Here is a 22,676-nt window from a genome sequence, read left to right as displayed (position 1 = left end):
AGCGAGCGTCTCCAGGTAACCACCAAAGTGTTTTCTGCCTCTATAAATTTAACTACTTTGGATATTTCTTATAAATAGAATTATACAATTCTATGTGACATTTTGTGTCTAGCTTATTTGCTTAGTATAATAATGTTTTGAGGTTCAGCCACTTTGTAACATACGTCAGTATTTCATTTATTTTTTGGCTGGAAAATGTTTTATTGTATGTATATACAACATTTGTTTATCTATTTACCCATTGACTGACATTTGGTTTGCTTCTGCTTTTTGCATAATGTATATAGTGTTGCTATAAACATTTGTAAAGTATTTGTTTGAGTAGCTGTTTCCATCTGAGCATTAGGCAGGAAGTCTTCAAAAGGAATTTAATGGAAACATTTTGACCAGAAGCTAAAAAATCCTCTTTTAAGGATATTGTACAAAGAATTTCATCACTGAGAAGGAGATTCTTCTAAATTTTAGAAACCTACCAAAATGCCACATTCTTCAAAAATACTAACCTAAGATAAACGTTATCAATGAATATTTGTAAAGCACTTGTCATAAATATTTACCTTTAGAGATAAACTGTATTCATGTTGTAAGCATATGTGTCAGGGTATGTATATATAATAAATTAAATAATATTAATTATAAATAGGTATGAAAATAAAAATTATTCATCTTTTAATAAAAAGCAGCATCCCCGCTGGGGACCAGCAAACTATAACCTGGGTCTGATCAGTTTTTGTACGGTCAATAAATTCAAATATTTTTTATATTTTTAAAGGGTTGTTAAAACAATACAAAGCAAAACAAAAAATATAAAAGAAAATATGTAACAGAGACTGTTCGTTCTCTGGAATATCTAAAACATTTACCATCTGCCCTTTACAGAAAATGCTTGCTGATCCCTGCCTTACCTTAGACCATTTATTATCACGTAACAACTTAAATATTTTTCCTTCTGGAAGATTAAATAATACCTTGCCATCTGAATTTACTTATTTATTTAATATCCAACAGAATTGTAAAACAGCAAGTTGGACACTAGAGGGAGACTTTAATTTAAACATGTATATAATTTTATTTTTCACACATTGACAAAGTGCTCCGATGAACCCTTCTCTAAATCTGAGATAAATCCTGACTGACTTGATATTATGTTTCCTAGGACAGGATGAGCAGATGGTGCTGACAACTAGTTTCCCTCAAGTTAGCCTTCAACAATTGCAGGAACAATGGTGCGTTTTTCCAAACGTGTCTAATGACATTGTGTCAGGTTCCCTGTCTCCTCTTCAGACCCTCCTCGTCTTCCCAGTCTCTTATTCTAGCTCTGTCTGGGTTCTGTTGGATTTTCTCCAAGTGCCACCTAATTGTCCTTCACTTTTGGGCACACGGCACATTTCTGCCTTCTGTCCCAAAGGCTTCTCCTTTGTGCCCAGATATGTGCAGCCAAGAAATGTGAAGTTAATATTCTAAGAGGTGAACCTCTGGCCAATTAGAGTGGGAAACCAGTGGATAAATTATTCCTCCTTTGCCACCTCTGAGGGACAGTCCTGACATGCTGTTCCTATGGCTTTTTGCATGTGTTTTCATGGACTGAGCAGTCACATTTAGCAAGGGCAAGTTGGGTAGTGCATCCTTGTATTCGCTCCCCTGCCCTCCCTGCTTCATTGACTTTGTCCTTCACTTCTGCTGCATGGAATTGATTAAACTTTTAATAAAATAATGCTTCGTAAGTTCTCTACTTTAGGCTCAGGTTTTTGAGAAATCCAAGCTAAGAGAGGTTAAAAAAAAAAAAAAAAAGGAGAATCAGCTTCATTGTTCTATAATTAGTCCGATTGCTTGGGTTTTGGTGTTAGAATACTTAAAATATATCTTAATTTTTCCATATACCTGGGAAAAGTGCCCTAGCTTCAAATGTATTGAACATTCTTAATATAATCACTTAGCTCAATAAATAAAGATATCTAGTTAAGATCAATGTAGCCCAAATGAACTGATTATCCATCTACTAACTCTGCCCTGCTTTTGGTGGGGGAATTGCCTTGACTATGTTTCTCAGATATTTCCAGAAAAAAGAGCAGTGATTATAAAACATGATCCCATTCCCTGGACAAAGGAACCTTGAAAAAGTTGAGCTGATCAGAGTTCTTCTCTAGGAATGCAGATTTGGGATTAAAAGACAGCAGCTCAGTTTGCATTTAGTCTGTGGGTCAGATAGAATGCAAATACACACTCAGTCAATGTTTCTTTTATTATAGAAACAAAAAAAGAGAAAATAATATTTTTCTTTCCTTATGATAAGAACATTTAGCTTTTGCTCCCTTAACAATTTTCATATATCCCACACAGCAGTGTTAACTATAGTTACCACGTTGTATATTACATTCATAGTACTTGTTTATGTTACGACAGGAAATATGTATCTTTTGACCACTTTTATCAAATTTCCTCACTCCCAGCCTCTGGTAATCACAAATCTGTTCTCTTTCTAGGATTTTCTAAAAATTTTAGATTTCACATATAAATAAGAACATATAGTATTTGTCTTTCTCTGACATCTTTCACAGCACAGTACCCTCCAAGTCCATCTATGTCGTCAAAAAATGGCATAATTTCCTTCTTTTTTATGGCTGAATAATATTCTATTGAATATATATAGAACACTTCTTCTTCATCCATTTAACCATCGATGGATGCTTAGATTGTTTCCATGTCTTGGCTCTTGTAAATAATGCTGCTATGAACATGGGGGTGCAAATATTTCTTTGACATAATGTTCTTGTTTCTTACAAATAAATACCCAGAAGTGGAATTGATGGACCATATGGTAGTTCTATTTTTAATTTATTGGGGAAATGACTGAATAAATCACATGACTGAGAAGAATAGATGGGTTCAAACGTGCTATCAAAACAGCTTTTATTTTGCTGAATGAAAAAGCATGAAGCTAGAAGTGACTTTCCTGGGCTAATGAATCAACTCAAAACTGTGATAAAAGTTATATTTATTTCAAATTTATTTCTTCCTTCCCATTTCAAAAAAATTTAATTTCAAATTTATACCACAGTCTTTGTAGGAAGCCAGTGTTAAACTTCACAAAAAGCACACAACTTTAGAATTGTCATATACATAGCCAATGCACACATATATACGTAATCACAAATGTGAGAAAAACAATACACCGTTGTCAAGTTGTCTTAATGAATAGTTACATTTGTGCACTTTATTTCATTTTAATGGTTAAAAAATAACAAATTATTACTACTTCCTAATGTTACTATGCTGCATCACTTTTTATGATAAATTAAATAGTAAATATAATGGCAAACTGTAGACAGAGTAAAATAAAATAAATCTATAAAAAATTCAGAACCAATATTTGTTTGTTACTTTATTTTCAGAAACTCATACAGTAAAACATTTTCTATTCTTATCTAAAATACCTTTGCTTCCTTAATATACAGATATTGGGCTCATTTAATGTGCAGAAGGAGAAAAATACATGGGGAATAATCTTAGTTTTCTGGTCATTGAAATAAATCTAATTTAAGGTTTATCTTCAGGCTAATTTCTTTAGGTTGTTTGCTCCTTCAATATTGTTGCTCTGACTAGAATTATGCATGTGATAAGATGCAGAAAGTTTAGACAATTATCTAGTAAATTTAGGTCTGAAACTTATTTTGTCAAGAGGAATTAAAGTAATTCAAATTGACTTTCATATTTATTTACTGCATTCTTTCTCTCTCTCTCTTTTTTTTTTTAAAGGAGACAAGGTAAAATGTTTGCGAAGCTCAGCTGGCCACTCATTTAGAGCCTTGCTTGGGGGCAGTGCATTGATGAAAGCAACTTATTTACTTCAGAGTCTGGTTCTCAGCTTTGCAGTTTCACAAACTTGATCTTAGATAATTAATTGTAACCACGTTTGCATGATTCTGGTGTGTAAACCAGGGCGCATGAACTAATATGTAAACTCAATCAATTAACTTGCTTAAACTTAACTTAGCTGAAATATTTTCAAGAAGTTTAAAATACTAAGAACTATGAATACATTTTCTTAATACTATTAATAATGGTGATACCTCACGTTTTTTGAGTTCTTAGCAGGTTGTAGACCTTACTATGACCTTCACCCATTTGTTCTTCACATCAACCTTTTAAACTGAGGTTATCATTATCTTCATTTTATTTATAAGCAGACTAAAGCAAATAGAAGTGAAGTAACTTGGTCAAGATTATAATAAGTGGCAGATCTAAGGTCCAATCCTTGGCGGTATGGCCTCAAAACTCCTTGCCCTCAGCCACTACATTATACTGCCTACAGACATTGCTATGGCACATAAACTCAAAATATCAGTGACCAGAATATCATATGTAGATGCTATTGGTTGTGAAGCTCTTCTGAGTGGTACTTCTTCTACAGATGACCTCTGGGGTATGGCCTTCTATTATATAGTTCACTGTTTCTGAGTAATTTCTTTATATTCATAATGGCTAGGCTTGAGAATAAGGGTGAGTTTGAAGAGTGGGGATGTAGAGAAAAACAGGAATGAAAGATTACACAGGGAATTATATAGCCAGGCCTGAAATTGTCCAAAATTCAGTTACATGGTCCCACCTAGAGAGAAGGAAGGCTGAGAAATGTGATGTTCATGTGTGCTCAAGAAGAAAATGAACAAATAATGCTGTCTGTCACACACACACACACACACACACACACACACACACACACACACACACACACCTCTATCCTGTGGTTTATCTCCTAATGGAACTTAAATGCTTGAGACCATTTTGTAAATGTCCAACAATTTATGCTTTCTCATACATATTTTAGAATGAATTTGTCAATTTCCCCTAAAAAACCTGTTGGAGTTTATTTTTTATTGGAACTTCATTAAATCTAATATCATATGGGGAGAATTGACATCTGTTGAGCTTTCTTATCTACAAATGTAATTTAGCTTTCCACTTATTTTGATAATCTATGATGCTTTTGAATAAATTTATAATTTTCTCAAAAGTCTTGAACAACTTTATTGTTATTCTTACACATCATATATTTGTTAGCCTTGTCAGTGTTATCTTTTTGTGAATTACATTATTAAACTCTTTGTTAAAATTCTGTAGAATAGCAATTGATATTTGCTCATTATTATACTTGAAATTTTGCTAAAATATCTTAACTCTAATATTTTTACCTATAAGTTCTTTGCATTTTTTATATAAATAGAATTATTATCTGTGATTATTACTTGTATTTCTTTCTAGTCTTTCTGTCTTTTATTTTTTTTCTTTGAAACTGAGCATCATTTTACTTTTGCTGATTGATTAGTTAGATAAAATTTCAGGACTTTTTTCAGCTTTATTGAGCTATAATTAAACAAAATTGTAAGATATTTAAAGTTTATAAAGTGATGATTTGATATATGTATGCATTATGAAAGGATTTCCCCCATTGAGTTAACACATCCATCACCTCAGAATTTTACTATTTTTTTGTGAGAAATTTTTAAGTTCTGTTCTCTTAGTAAATTTAAATTATATAATACAATGTTATCAACTATTGTCACTAGAGTATACATTAGATCTTTGGATGTTAATCATCTTATAACAGAAATTTTGTACTTTTTACCAATATCTCCTTATTTTCCCCATCCCTCAGTCCCTGACAATGACTTTTATACTCTTTGTTTCTATGAGTTCGAATTTTTCTTTTAGATTCCACATGTACATGATATCATGAAGTATTTGTCTTTGTCTGGCTTATTTCACTTAACAGAATGCCTTCCAGGTTTATCCATGTTGTTTCAGATGACAGGACTTCTTTATGAAGGCTGAATAATATTCCATTGATATATATATATAGATACACTATGATACATTTTCTGTATTTGTTCATCCATAAAAGAACAGTCAGGTTGTTTCCATATTTTGATTATTGTGAATAATGCCAAAATGAACATGGAAGTGCAGATATCTGAGCTAACGGTTTCATTTCCTTTGATTATATACCTAGAACTAGGATTGTTGGTTCATAGGGTTCATGAGGAACCTCCATTCTGTTTTCCATACTGGCTGTACTAGTTTACCTTTCCACCAGCACTGTACAAGAATTCTCTTTTCTCCACATCCATGCCAGTATTTGTTATCTCTTGTTCTTTAACAATAAAAATTCTAACAGGTGTGAAGTGACAGCTTGTTGTGGTTTTGATCTGCATTTCCCTGATGATTAGTGATATTTATGATCTTTTCATGTATCTATTAGTCATTCATATGCCTCTTTTGGAAAAGTGTTTATTCAGGTTCTTTGTTCATTTTGTAAATTGAGATATCAAGTTTCTTGCTATTAAGTTATATAAGCTCTTTGTATATTTGGGATATTAACCCATTATCAGATATGTTGTTTGTAAATATTTGCTTCCATTTCATAGGTCGCCTTTTCATTTTATTGATGGTTTCCTTTTCTGTGCAGAAACTTTTTAGTTTGAAGTAGTTTCACTTGTTTATTTCTGCTTTTGTTGCTTTCATTTTTGATGTCCAATCCAAAAAACTATTGCCAAGACCATCGTCAAGGAGTTTTATCATGTTTTTTGATTGCACGTTTTACCTTCATTTTTTTCATTCATTATGAATTGATTTTACTGTATGGTATATGATTGAGGTCCAGTTTAATTCTTTTGTATATGGCTATCCAAGTTTCCCAACACCATTTATTGAAGAGACTATCCTTTTCATGTTGTACAGTCTTAGCTCTTTCATCGAAAATTAGTTGATTATATAAGTGTGGGTTTATTTTCAAGTTCTCTATTTTGTTCCATTGATTTATTTTTATGTCAATACCATACTGTTTTGATTACTATAGCTTTGTAATATAGTTTGAAAATGGGAAATGTGATGCCAACTCCTTTGTCCTTCTCTCCTGAAAACACTTTGGCTATTGTGGGTCTTTTGTGGTTTCATACAAATTTTAGGATTGCTTTTTCTATTTCTGTAAAAAATGTCATTGGGATTTTGATAGTAATTACATTAAATCTGTAGACTGCTTTGGGTATATGGACATTTAATAGTATTTATTATTTTAATCTATTAGCATGGACTACTTTTCCATTTATTTGTGTCATTTTCAGTTTCTCCTATCATTGCCTATTAGTTTTCGTTGTATAGATCTTTTGCTTTCTTGGTTAAATTTATTCCTAGGTATTTTATTATTTTTGATGCCATTGTAAACAGGATTGTTTTCTTAATTTCTCTTTCTGATAGTTTATCATTTCATTAGAGAAACACAACTAACTTTTATACATTGATTTTGTATCCTGCACCTTTACTGAACTAATTTAATAGTTCCAACAGTTGTGTGTGTGTGTGTGTGTGTGTGTGTGTGAGAGAGAGAGAGAGAGAGAGAGAGAGAGAGAGAGAGAGACAGACAGACAGACAGACAGACAGACAGACATACAGAGAGAGAGAGAGACGGAGACAGAGACAGAGACAGAGACAGAGAGACAGAGAGAGAGAACTTTAGGGTTTTCTATACATAAGATTCTGCTGTCTGCAAATAGAGATAATTTTATTTTTTCCTTTCTGCTTTGGGTGCTTTTTATTACTTTTTTTCCTACTTAGTTGCCCTGGTTAGTACTTTCAATACTATGTTTTAAAAAAATTTGCTAGAGTGGACGTCCTTGTCTTATTCCTGACCTTAGAGAAAAAGCTTTCAGACTTTCATCATTGAGTATGATATAAACTGTGGGCTTGTCATTTATGGACTTATTATGTTGAGGTACGTTCCCTTTATACCCAGTTTGCTGAAAGTTTTCATCATGAAAAATGTTGAATGTTGTCAAATATTTTTTCTGCATCTATTGAGGCAATCGTGTGATTTTTATGCTTAATTTTGTTACTATGGTTTATCACGTTGATTGATTTGCATGTGTTGAACCATCCTTGCCTCACTGGAATAAATCCCACTTGTTCATGGTGTGTGATCCTTTGAATGTACTGTTGAATTTGGTTTGCCGATATTTTGTTGAGAATTTTTACATCTATGTCGTTCAGGGATTTTAGCCTGTAATGTTCTTTTCTTATGGCATCTTTGTCTGATTTTGGTATCATGGTTATGCCGGCCTTGTAAAATGAGTTTAAAAGTGTTTTCTCCTCTTTTATTTTTTTGGAAGAATTTGAGAAGAATTGGTATTCATTTTTCTAATGTTTGATAGAATTCACCAGTGAAGCCTGGACTTTTCTTTGTTGGGAAGATTTGCTTACTAATTTTTAAATGCAAGGTTTACCATTTAAGAGTGTTGCTTGCCACTGATTTTTTATATTTATCCTTAATAAAGATACCAAGTTCCCTTTTATTCTGGAGAAATGTTTTTCTTTTAAATTATAAATTGGTTTTTGATTTTATCACATTATTTTTTATGTAGCTATGGGGATAATCAAAACTTTCTTCTTTATTTTGTTAATAGAATTGAATTATATGGTGTCAGCAAGGGAGTTTTGGGTGGTATGGGGTGCAGGGTGGCATGGCCACTGGAGTGGCAAGGAGAACAGAGTTTTCAACAGGTTGTTCTCATTAAATGACTTTGCTTATTTTCTATTTTGGTTCTTTATTCCTCCCATCAATTCTGTGAGCCACCCAACAGCCCTCCAATAAATTCCTCTTATACTTAGACAATTTTTCTCTGTTTCTGGTTAACAAGAAATTTGAAAGATGGACAACTGATCAAGACTTTCATTACAAACTAAGGATGCAAAGCTAATGGTCCTGAGTGATTCTAGCGAGAGGACAAAGCTACAGCTTCTTTCCTTGGAAATTAAAAAAAAGAATTGTTAGGTTTTTTTACTAAGATCTTACTAAGCGGATATCTAGACACATTGGGTTCCTGGATAACTGTGTTTCCTTCGTTATCTGCTCAGATGGTGTGATTTTGGGAGGCACTTTGAATTGCCTGGAAATTTCTTGTCCGAAAAAAATGAGGCTTGGTGAAAGGAAACCTATTGACCTGGTTCCCAAAGAAAATTTATTACGTTAATTAGTATTGAAGCTCAGCTGGTCCAGTAACTGCCCAAGAGTCCTGTCTTGGCCTGGCTTCTCACTCATCCTACCCCAGCTGATCCATCTCACCACCTGTGATCTCAGGCAGCATAAGAAGAGCATAGCTCTTTTGGCCTCTAGGTCTCAGAGACAATCCCCAGGAACCAGGTTGTATGAACCTGTGTAGAAATGTAACTAGACCTGATTAATTTATAATTTTTAAATATTTAGACATTTAATATAATAGTTTTCATGTGTACTCATACCCCAAACCCTGAAATTTTAATGGCAGAGTTAGATTCCAGGCAGACACATGCACAGTTATAGGTGGATGTCCAGCCCCCTTTTTGCAGAATGCAATTTGACATGCTTGAACCACCAAGTTATATCTGGAACATTCATATGGAGTTGGATGCTCAATCTGGGACCTCATCTGCAGTATCTCATAGTATTTCAGATGTCAGTGTTGGCTTAGTCACCCAAAGACACATCTGTTTCTGTTCTCATTTAATCTGTTTGAAATTGTTAAGTCTTCATGAATACGCACATGGATTCCAAGAACTACTTGGTGACTTGAAAAGCCTTGGTCTATACTTTAAGTACTTTTGTCTAGCATTGTGTGGTAGAAGGATATATGTGATGTAATTTCACTTATGTGAATAACTTCTCAAAGTTTAAATCCAAGCTTCACCCAATCAGGATAACTGTGCCTAATTTCATTGTTTTTTTCTACCAAGGATGAGAAAAGCACTTTTGTTTATTTGTTTTTAAGAAGTCAGCTGATGCTAAAATCATATACAGAATGGAAGGATGAGGACGTGGGAAAGGGCCAGAAGACCTTAGCTAACTTACCCAGTACTCAAGTTTAAATGCTTTAAGGGCCAAGAATTAACTGTGAGGCAGATCCAGGCAAGACAACAGACAAAATTGGGATCATAGTGATCTAGAGAGTATATGCTTTATCTAAATGCATTAAAATTTACTGTTTGCGTTCTTTGGTAAATTTTTATAGAATTACAATTTATAAACAGAAAAGTGTACAGATCAATGGATTTCAAAATAGAAACCTCTGTGTAACTGTGTAACAGATCAAGAAATGTAATGTTACTAACATTTCAGAAACCCACCTTGTTCCCTTCAAGTCTCATCCTCTCTGCCCTGTTGCTCTATGCCCCAAACACAACCATTCTTCTGTATTCTTATACTGTAGATTAGTTTACTGTGGTTTTGAATTAGAAATAGACAAATAGGTAATAGGTTTTATGTTTGACTTCTTTCACTCAGTTCATATTTTGGGGATTAATCAATAATGTATTCAGTTCTAATTTGTTCATTCTTATTTCTGCACAGTATTCCATGGTATGAATATACCAAAATGAGGTTATTCATTATATGTGTATGGACTTTTGAGTTCTTTTCTGTTAGTGCTTACTACAAGTAAGCCCAGATATTTTAGTGCACATATGTGTTTATTTATGTTAGGTGTATGCATGCATGTATATTTCCTGGGCTTTAGGGTAAGTATATCTTCTAGTTTTAAGAAACCCTCCCAATTTTCCATAGTGGTCCTTTTGATGTATACTCCTCCCCAACCAATGCTTGAGAGTTCTAGCTGCTCTATAGATACACCTAATCTTGGTATTTCTAATCTTTTATTTTGACCATTCTGGTGGGTAATAAAACTATTTTGTGTTGTTTTAATTTACATTCCCCTGAAGACCAAAAAAATCGAACCCCTTTATACATATTTATTGGCCATTTGGATATCCTCCTTGAAGAAGAATCTATTTTAGCTTTCTCCTCCCTTTTTTGGCTTATTTTTCCATTGAGGTTTTAATCTTTTTCTGTTGAATTATAGGAGTTTTAAAATATATATTCTGAATAAGACATCTTTTGTTGGAGATATGTTTTGCCTATGTTGTTTCCCACTCTGTGGCTTATTTTTATTGTCTTAATAGTATCTTTTTAGATGAATGAATGTTATTAATTTTAATGCAAATAAATCTATTAAATTTTCCTTCATAATTAATGCTTTTTGTGTCTTGTGTAAGAACTCATTATCTAGGTCTTCTAAAATCTTTATATTGTATTTTTTACATTGTAGATCTATAGCTCATCTGGAATTAATTTTTGTACATGGTGTGAAGTAGTGGGAAGGAGTTGGTTAGCAGTGGGTTTGTAACTCACTTTCTCTTTCTTTTTAAGGCTATATTTTACCCCAATCAAACCTCTGTTAACAAACTGGTGGGATTTTCTAGCTGGATGACACCTGGGGAAGTTTTGGGAGATTCTATATGATACATTTTAATCTAAAAATGCTTTAGCAGAACATACTTGATTGGATTAGATTACTTATTATAGGTAAATCTGTAATTTATGATTGTATGTGGTGCAGATGTACTGGACAACAAAAGATAGTCATGAGGGCCTTTTGAATTTGCAATCAATGAGTTACAAGAATCCAGAGAACCTAACACTGAGTACCTTCCCTGAATATGTTTGTGCTTCACAGGAAGTACTTGTCTGTTACTCCAAAACCAAATGTCTCCCAGTACAGGGAAGAAAACCTTTAGGATACTGCCTCTGATAGTTCGGGGCTTCCCAAGTCAGTAGCTGTGTCGATGACCATTGTTTCTTTTTTCTATCTTTTGATAATTCTAAGTAAACTTCAGGTTGGGAAAGGCTCGTAGCTTGTGTGAGTCTGTATGACAATTCAGGCCTTTGTATTTAGGACAAGTAGAAGTTAAAGTTGCCTATTTTCCCTGTGGATATCCATTTGCTGCAGCCAGCGTGAAAGTCCTAAGCTGAGCATGCTTTGCATGTTTGAGGAACAAAGGAAATCCACGTAGCCAAAGAAGAGGAGGTGAGGGAAGTGTGGCAGGGGCCAAAGTGGAGTAGAGTATCTGTTGGGAGTCCATGATCTCTTAGAATATTAAAGACTATTATAAGGAATTGATATTTACTCTTAGTTTATAAGTCTTTGCAGGATTTTGAATGCAGGAGTGAATCACTCTTGTTGTAGTATTGAAAACAACCTGCAGAGAGTCCAAGGCAGAAGCAGGGAGACCAGTCAGAAAGCTCTTGTGATAACCCAGACAATGCATGATCATAGGCTGGACTTAGGTGCTGCAGTGGAAGAAGTGAGATGTGGTCTGACTTCGGATTGATTTTGAATATAGACAGGCTTCAAGGTTGGGAAAAAAACATAAAAAACAAAAAAGAAGTCAAGAATTTGGGCCTGGCCATCTAAAATGGAGCTTCAATTCAGAAAGAATGTGTGTGCTGGGATCTTACATGTGAGCCAGGCTGCCTAGGATTGCCTCTTGGTTCTGGTATTAACTTTGTACAGCCATGGGCAAGTTACTTCTTCACACCTCAGTTTCCTCATCTATAAAACAATTAGTAATATTACTTATTTGTAGTATGGTCGTAATAATTTAATTAGTATATGTAAAGCAGGTAGAACATAGTGTAAACATTGCAAAAACATTTACATTTATGGTTTAATAAATTGGGAGAAGACTTCGTGAGAGTCTTTTGGGAGAAAAATTATTCATGTAATTTGACTGTCAGTCTTACACATCTGTGAGCCCCTTGGAAGGGTCAGGAGGTGACCCATTCTCCCACAACACTTTGCACACACCCTGGAATGGAAGAAAGCCTTGGAAAATGCCTGTTGAGAATGTAGTGTTAGGGACACAACAGTGTTCTGGGGATAGTCTTAGGGTGGGAGGCTTTACTTCCCTGTAGTCTCCTTGTCCCCACAATGAACGTAACCTTAAAATAATGAACAGAACATTAAAACAAAAATAAAAACATTGTACTTGCCATAGAAATCCATTCCAAGTCACCCCAAATGAATGTAAAATCTCATAAGAGTAAGTAAATGTAGTTTAAAGAATCACTTAGCCTTCTGGGGGCAGACAGAATAGCCCTTAGAAATTCTGGGCCTTTGAGGTAGAGGGTTAGCACGTTGAGGGCTGTTGATAATGTGTCAGAGGGCTGCAGGGATAATAACAAAAAATGATTTTGTTATTAAGTAGTTTAAAATTAAAGTAATTTTTTTCTGGCATTTTAAATGGGGATGCTCCATGAAGAATTAGCATGGTATCTATGAACTCTTGTCCTCTGTTAGTGTTTGTTTTGCTGCACGTGGAGGAATGCGAGAAACCGAGGTTCAAGCTCTGGGGGCAGAGAGTGGCTTCTTTAGTCAAATGAGGACTCCACTTAAGTACTAAAAGTTCTCAAATTTCATTCTAACAAGGAATCACCCTGGGCTAGGTCCCACCTAATTCCTGGTTCTTATATCTTCCCAGCTGCTCGTTAGGTGCCCTGGGCTTGATTTTGACCTGCTTTCCTGACTTCAGTGTTTTGAGTCTTGTCAGTATTTCAGTGTCTCTTGAATAATAAGCCCTGGCAATATGCCTTGGGCCTTTCTTCCATTCTTGACTTGAAGTTTGATCCTTGCCCTCTTGGCTTAAGTCATTTGCTTTGCCCAGTGAGTTTCTACCCTCATCCCTCTCCCCCTTCATTCCTTAACTGAATCCTTTATTGAAAACTCAATCCATCCTCACACTAGGGAAGAACTGGTGATACAATTTTAACTATCACCACGGTTAAGAACCCAAGATATGGAATAAAAAAAAAAAAGGATTTTGCATCCTAATTCTGTTACTTATTTAATGTTGGACTATGGGTGGGTTGGAAGGTTATTCTCAGTACGTCTTTCTTTCACCTAAAACGAGCATGACAACAATAACCTTATGGAGTTATTGTCAAGATTAAATCATGTTGTATGTAAAGGCCTGATGATTATGTCTGGCATTTAGTAAGTGTTCGACAAATGTTAATTGTTACTGCTGTTATTATTATGTCAATCTTTCTATTATTACTGTTACCATGAAGGATGGTCACTTTCAACCAAAGCCTATAGTTTATCCCCTCTTTCCACTAAGCACGGGAAGAATATTTTATGTTTTAGAAATAGGAAATAGAAATAGATATATTTAATTGTTCTTGCTACTTCTGACAATATTTGCAAACCACTGTTGGAGACTGAGTCAAGAAGAAAAATTACTGAGTGTGATGGAGGAATAGCACATTGGTCTAGTGTGGAGCTTTTCTGGAGTAGAGACTTAGAGAAAGCATAGTATTCATGGATTATTGGTGTTAGAAGAGATCTTGAAAATCATCTAGTGTAAACTCTTTATTTCACCACTGAGGAACTGTGATCTAGAAACATTCAATACCATGTCTCAGGTCACACAGCATAGCTGAGATCAGAACCCTGTCTTGTGACTCTAAGTAAGGTTAATGATCATTCTACAGCAACATCAGCATCACTTGAGAATTGATTAGAAATGCAAATTCAAATTCTCAGGTTTCACTTCAGACTTACTGGATCAGAAACTTTACAATTCAGGCACAGAAACCTGTGTTAAAACAAACCCGCATTTCCTGCCTTTCAGTGATTCTGACGCATGATCGAATTTGAGAACCAATGCTATTCATTATGTTGGATTATCATGTTTTTAACCTAATTATGTATATTTCTGCAAAGCAAGGTAGAGATGTAAAAAAAGAAAAAAAAACCCATGAACATAAGGAAACATACAAAAGAAGAGAAAAACAAGGATCTTTTGATATTGACCAAGACATTCAGGTATATATATATAATTTTTTTTCTCAGAACAAATATATATTTATTTTATCATTTTTAGGTTTCACTTCTAAAAGAGCTACTGTCCTCTTGTGATTTATTACAAAGATACAAGCGCATGTTTGGTTTCACTATTACTGGTTGGATGCAGTAATAGCTGTTCTAAGCATGTAAACATAAACACATCAGAGAAGGGGTGTGTGTGTGTGTGTGTGTGTGTGTGTGTGTGTGTGTGTGTGAAATATTGTTTGGTCTAGTTATTTTGTCTCTTTTATTATTTTTCTCTGAAAATATGACAACATGAAAAACTAATGTGAGATGTATTGACATTTATGTTTCATAGCAAAACCAACAGTCTCTGGAATGCTTAAATAAATTTATATAGAGCTGTCAATTCCTTTTTCCCATAATATCTGTGCATGGTATATAAAAGCAATTGTATTTAATATAATAATAATTTTTCATGGATCTCTCTGGACAGATTTTTCTTACTCATCATCAAATGCTAAAAGTGCGTGGTGATGTTTAGCTCTTGGAGTATTTTGATATAAATGGTAGAACTTTATAGTAAAATCATTGACTAGGATTCTAGCCATCTTACAACAAAAGAATAAAATAATTGGATTATTTTTAGAGAAGTTTAAAATGAGAGCTAGTTTAAGACATTGATGGGTCCTGGAAAAATGTGAAAAAGTCAAAGTATCCTTTTAGATTCTGACAAAGCTACACTTGAGAGCTCTATAACTCCTATATATAGCCTTTATAATTTTGTGTATGTGGGCAGCCATTTTAGCTTAAATTGGAGTCTTAATCTTAAAGGGGAATTGTGGATGTGGATCATTGAATTATGGGAAGGATGGCACAGATATGAATCCTCTTTTATGTTCTGGGCACTTTGATATTACTTATGCTTGTTCTTGTTCAAGATCATCATCATCAGCAATAACATCATAACTGACATTTATTGAACATTAGTGATGTGCCAGGCACTATAACAGGAATTTTTCTGTGTCAATTCATGTAATCCTCACTTGAACATTAGAGGTAAGTACCACTATTGTCCATTTTACAGATGAAGAGATTTAAATGAGAGGTTAAGTAACCTGCTCTGAATTACACAGCTATTAAGAGATAGATTCAGAAGACCACCCTCTTAACCTCTAGATAATGCTGCCTTCCCATAATTTAATCCCAACACTGATGTTAAATTATGTTGGTTATTATTCCCTCCATACAGATGAAGATAATGAGGCTCAGAGAGAGGAAAAAAAAATTGCTAAGGTAACAGGGTCAACCAGTGGCCACATTGGTCTGTGTGTGTCATTTAAACTTCCCATACTGCCTTTTGCAGTACCTCATACATACTTTCAGGTGTCTTATTTTATTTTATTTTATTTGCATTTTATTTGCATTTTGTCTTTGGTGCCAGTATATGATGCTGTTCACATTTGTCCAAGAACCTTTTAAAATAAAGGCCTTTTAAAATAAGGAACAGAGAATGTAGATGAATACTTAGACTCCGCTAAGGGAAACAATGCAAAGCTTCTGATTCCATTAAAAATTATTTTGTAGATGTGCGAATGGTGTTACAGAAGAAATAGAAGACTTGGTTCCAATTTGAATCCCTGCACTTATTTCTGTGTGATGATAACCTGATCATCAAACCGATAGATTCTTAAATTAATATTGGCTGCTACCAGATACACTTTTAATATTATAGTAGTTGCCCCTTATCCGTGGGAGGCAATACCATAGTTCAAACTGAATCCTATAAATACTAAAGTTTTTCCTAGGTTAAAGTTTAGTTTATAAATTAGGCATAGTAAGAGATTAACAATAACTAATAATAAAATAGAATAATTATAACAATATAGTGTAATAAATGTTACATGAATGACTCTGGGTCCATTATAAGTAAGATAAAAGTGACTTGAACACAAGCACTGCAATAGTTAATCTGATAACCGAGACACTAAGTGACTGATGTGCAGCTGGTGTATACAGTATGGAGATGCTGGACAAAGGAATGTGTCAGATCCAGAGTGGGATGGAGAGTGATGATGCAGTGTTTTGTCAGCTACTTAGAACAGTGTGCAACTTATACCATATGATTTAACATATGAGGAAACTAAGAAACAAAAAGAACAAGCTAATCAAAAACATACTCACAAATATAGAGGACAATCTGATGATGGCCAGAGAGGAGGGGTTAGGAGGGCTAGGAGAAGGGGTGAAGGGTTAAAAACATACAAATTAGTAGTTGATAGATGTCACGGAGATGGGAAGCACGGCATAGAGAATGCAGTTAGCATTAATGTAATGGCTAAGTAGAAAGCCAGAGGAGAGAAAGAGCAATTAGGAGAATCATTTTATAAACTACATAAACATCTAATCAATGTACTGTATACTTGAAACTAAAAATAAATTAAAATTAAAAAATAAAACATAAATTGTTTATGTCTGTAAATTTCCATTTAATATTTTTGAACTACAGTTGATCTAGGGTAACTGAAACTGCAGAAAGCAAAACCACAGATAAGGAAGACTACTGTACTTTTTAAAAAAGTAATAAATAAGAAAACTAAGTATTATCAATTAGTAGGCATTGACAAATATGTATCAAATGATGTGACAACCCTGACCATTGGCTTCAATCCTTTGAACCTAGATTTCCTAATCTGCAGAAAGTGAGATGATTATAATTTTGTAGGAGTGCAGTGATGATTAGAGAGTGTTCACATAAATTTCTTACTTTACAAAACCAGCTAACAATCCACCACTCTTCCCTGTTACCTAGATAACTCTGACAAAGTGGAGTTGTGTACCTTTGTTCTACAAGTGCACCTCTGAGTCCCACAGGATTGTTGACTGAGCATTTTACTACATAGTTAGTTTAGCATGGATTTTTGGAAGAGACAGAGACAGATATGGAAAGATACAGAAACAGATATGGAAAGAGACAGAGATGGAAGAGACAATGATAGAAAGCAGTGCTTTTTATTTTGTACCCTAAAGTCTGAGGATCGAGAAGACATTTAAGATGCTTGGAGAATGGAGTTTATTACTCAGTTTCTCTGGTGCCATTGGGCTTTTCCCAGGAGGTTTGGAAATGGAACTCACTTTCGTTCAATTTTTCTAAACTTTCATTAATGCCTTACCACTAAATATCCCTCTAAGCCAGTTTTCTCCAAAGTGGAGTATGTGTTTACATTCCAGGTGAATGTAAGATAGGCCATTGGATTAATCCATCATATTTGAATTTCTAATTGTTTTTATTTAAACAAAAGAAAAAAAACTATTATTAATCTTTAATACTGGCACCCTCCCTCATAGCCTGTATGTTGGAAAATTTTTCACAAGCTGTCATTCCGTTTGCTTTTGATAAATATGACTGATGGTAGTTCACTTGGAACCAATCAAATGAGTTTGAGACTTTAGCTAATAATAACACTACACATATTTAATTTGTCAATAAATAAGTCAACGCCTCCTGAGGACTAGTGTTAGTTCAGAGCTAATACATAATAACCATCTAAAGATATGAACATTTGTTCTTCACATAGTCATTCTTTAAAACAGCTAAAGATTTCTCTGGGTTAAAATTGAGGAAGATTTATTTTCTTGAGGCTATGGTTGAAGGTCCATCTCTAATGGTTCTCTGGCTGTCATCCTACTCACAGGGTTTAAAATACGTGAATCAACTTAGGTCTGGATGTGGATTCATACTAGCACCTCAGTTCAGTTTTGTTTCTTAGTTTTTGTTTGTTGGTTTGTTTGTTTCTGGTCATTCAGACATAGTAATTTCTGGATTATATTGATCAAGGAATATCTTAGTAGATCATCCACCTATTTCATTAATAGGTAGTCAGTATTAAACCTCGACAGATTTCTAAGTGTCGATAAACTCTGGTTGCTACTGAATCCCTGTGGTGCGTTATGTTCTTGGGCCAACTTTGATTCTGATAGTTAAGACTCACAACTGAGTCCCAGGCTCTCTGAGCTATTATTATTTCTATTGAATTAAGAGCCTCCAAGTCAATGGCAAAATCTCTCATTATGGTCTCAAGGCTACATAGGACAGCTGCACAGAGCTCTTCAGGGATGCTAGGCCCATCACCGACTTGCTTTGCCATGGGGTAAGGTTAGGAAGTAGTTATGATCTTACATATAAGAGGTCCACTTTCATGTTTCTATCTCCTTAAACCTCTAGTTTTCTTTAATTATAATATGACAGAGAAGTTTCCATATCTCAGCTCATTGCTTGCAGGCCACCATGGGATCTAGGCTTCAGTTTACCAAACAAACAATAATTAGAACCACTCCACGCTTTGTGAGCTGACATGATAAGTTCCAAGTAGTGTGCTTTTTGATCTAATACCTTTAGAATATATTTCATAATTTTTTTATATTTATGTGAGAATATATGTTATACGAGATTTATGTAGGATATGAATAGAAGACAATATATTATATTTTATAATATGTAATACAGTGTATATTAAATACTAGAATATATATATATATAATTACATATAATATCTATTAGTATAAATCCTGGAGCAGTGATTAGACACCCAGAGACTAGCACTAGAGTAACACTATTAACAACCATAGAACAACCATGGGACGAGGGTAATTGTTATGAGAGAGGAAATCATGGAAGGAGGATCACTTAGGGGCAGCAACAGTTGTGAAAGAATATGGTTACTTCCTGAGTACAGGAGGGAGCAGGGAATTCATACTCTGATCTCATTCTCCTCTCTTTTGACCTTTGGGTGGTGTTATTCACTGGCTGAAGCCAACAAGAAATAAGCTGGCACGAGAGCCCTGGTGATATCCTCTGTGCAGGTCAGCCTTCCAGGACACAGAATGATATAGAAAAAATTGGAGAATGTTCTATAGAAGGGTATAAAAATGTAGACTAATGAGAAATTCATTTAAAAAATCCCCACAAAATCAGTAGAAAAATCTCGAATTTAAAATTTAGAGGTTCATAAATGTTAATTCTCATTAGTGAAAATGAAACATTTTTGGAATTTGTCAAAATTTGTGAAGTTGCTCTCTGACCAGGGAAAATCTTTATTGTTTTATGGCCATAACTGAAGGTAGGACAAGGTATTCTCTCTGCTATAAACTTTCCAATTTACCACTCGATATACTGGGAAAACATTAATCTAAGCATTTTCATCCATTTTCATTTCCAATATGCTCACCGAGATGGAAGGATAAAAATAGATGTATCAAGAAAATTTTCATTTCCATGCTTTATTTATTTTTCTACTCTTTAAATTCATGCCTGCTAAAATTATATTTCTGAAAATGTCAAATTTTCATCTTTAATCAACTTGTGATTAAGAGGTATTTGTTTGTTAAGGGTAATTGACAGTTTAAATTTACTTGACCACTGCAATGTTCATAAACACCATGAGCCCAAGGAACTTCTGATCGATATTATTTAAAAACTTTGCAGGCATTCTACCATATCTGCTTTGAAGCCCCAGAATGACCTCTGCTAATACTTCATCTATACAAGGCCTTGATATCATGACCCTTTGCAGCTTAGGCCACCCCAGAAATGGAAAATGTGTTGTTATAATAAGATATGTGCTTAGATACAGTGACTATTTTTTAATCCTTTGCAGAGAATGATGACACTGAATAAATACGGGTAAGGCAGAGTAAAAAGTCCATCAATCAACATAGCTCGGTGCTCTGTCCATGGGTTGGTGAGATTCTCAGAATGTAAATCCTTCATATCGACGGGACTAGTCCAGAAGCAGGAGGCCATGATGCACGATGGGGATTCTGACATCAAGTGCATTTTTTAAGCCTAAAATACACGTATGTAAATAGAATTTTCAGAGTATTCTGTTTCCTGCAAGCAATGCTGGGCACTGGTTAGCAGATCAATATCATTCTTGAAAGAATTGATTTTCAATGGCCACAGAACAATCCCTGCATGCCTGCCAGTAGGGAGAAATGATACAGAGCTCCATTATTAATATTGTTGTTGTTATTTTTAACATTATTACCTTTGAGCATCTGAAGGTTGACTTGGCTAACCGGCATTAAAATAAATGCCAAAAGAGTCTCCAGCTCGACCATAGGTTAGGCAATATTAGAAGAATCTTAAAAAGCTTTGTCTTAAATGAATGTAAAGGAGAAAAAAAAAAAGATTTTTATTGCATACAATACTACCCATTCTTTCTGGGGGAAAATGTCTTTTGTTAGGGGTATCAGAGAGGGATGCATGAACATGTAAGTGTGTTATTAAGTTTCCCGAGATGCTCCCTCCAAGCTGAGAGTAGGGCTTTTATCATGACTGACTTCCTTTTCCAAAAGGAGTAGTTTTGAGATAGCAGTTTCTTTCTCTCTCTCTTCTCTCCTCTCTCCTCCCTCTTCATCCATTCTTCCCCTTCTCTGTCATCCTTTCCCTTTCTTTCTATCTCCCTCCCTCATTCTTCTCTCTCTACTTCTTCCTTTCTTTTTTTCCTAATCCTATAGAAAATTTGGAAAATATAGAAACCCATAACAAAAGAAATTATCAAAATTATCTAGAATCTCATTTCTCAAAAAGAATGCTTAATGTTTGAAGTGAAAATGGGTGCGAGTATATGTGTGTATACACAGTCAGTAATGCACACATATAAGTACACACACATAGTCATGTAATACATAATTAACCAGAATGTACAGTGTTAACTTTTGGTGTCTTATGAACAATTAAGCAGATTATTCTTAACTAGCTAATGCGACGTACTAATATCATTTACAAAAATGGCTGATACAATTTCTGAAAATATATTTCCATAGAGTGACATAGTCTTTCTTCCATTTTTAGTACTGTTTTGAGGAGGTGGGTGGGTAGGTTCTCAAATTTTCTGTCAATGAATTAGTTTGTGTCATCTTTGAACTCCTTTCTCCTCTGTTCTCCTTCCCCCACCACACCCTTCAGTGGGCAGATTTTGCTGGTATGGCTATGGAAAAGACTCCAGGGAAGTCACTGGGAAAGTTAGGGTTAAGATTAAGGATGTTTCAAATGTTTTTCATAAAAATAAATTGATTTGGAGACTTCATTTGAAAGCACTTAAAATATCTATAGACATGAAGGCAGACTCTGAGCACTATAATGCCCCAAATCTCTGAGGACAAGGATGTTCCATAATAAACAGTGCATCCTACAAGAAGTACTCTGGTATCACAATCTCCCCTCCCCCTCAACAGCGTGCCAAGATGGGCTGAGCTGTGCACTGCCATACTCTGTGCCATCCTGTGCTATCTATATAAAGAGAGAAGGAAAGCAGCCAGTTGTATACATGGAGACATCAAAAGTTAAAATGCAGAAGTTCTTACAATGATCTTACTCTGGGCTCACTACATTTTTGCTTAATTATAAATACAAACAGGAGAGAAACTCCAGGACTCAAATAGTAAAATCGCTTCAAGGGCTATTATTATTTTCTCTCAGTAGATGGCACTGTTTTGAATGAGTAGGTTTTGGTTGAGTTAACTTGGAAAGATGGAATAGAGAAAGGCTTTTTTGAACGAAGTGGATTTTGTTGTCATAAATTCCAAAGTTTTGTTATGAAAGATAGAAATAGTATAATAGCAAAAAAGTTTTAATAGATGCTATATCAGTACTATTTTGTAGAAATATAATGCAAGCCACATATGTACTTTTAAAGTTTCTAGTAGCAACACCGAACAAAATAAAATAAAAAGTAAAATTAATTTTAATAAATATTTTATTTAACCCAACATATAAATATATTAAAGTTTCAACATGTAATAAATATAAAAATTATTAAAGAGATGAGATGTTTTGCATTCAGATGAGCAATATTTCAATTCCTCAATAACCGCTCATTAATGGCTATTCTGTTACACTATGCAGTGTGGTTGGTTTTCCTTCTTTTTCTCCCTTTCTTCCAGAAAGAGGGGTGATTTTCCAAAACAATTGGCCTGAAAAGAATTTTCTTACCTTTGTTTAGGGCA

This window comes from Pteropus alecto, unplaced genomic scaffold, assembly GCF_000325575.1.
Source record: "Pteropus alecto unplaced genomic scaffold, ASM32557v1 scaffold191, whole genome shotgun sequence".
NCBI lineage: Eukaryota > Metazoa > Chordata > Mammalia > Chiroptera > Pteropodidae > Pteropus > Pteropus alecto.
This window is presented reverse-complemented; position numbering follows the sequence as displayed.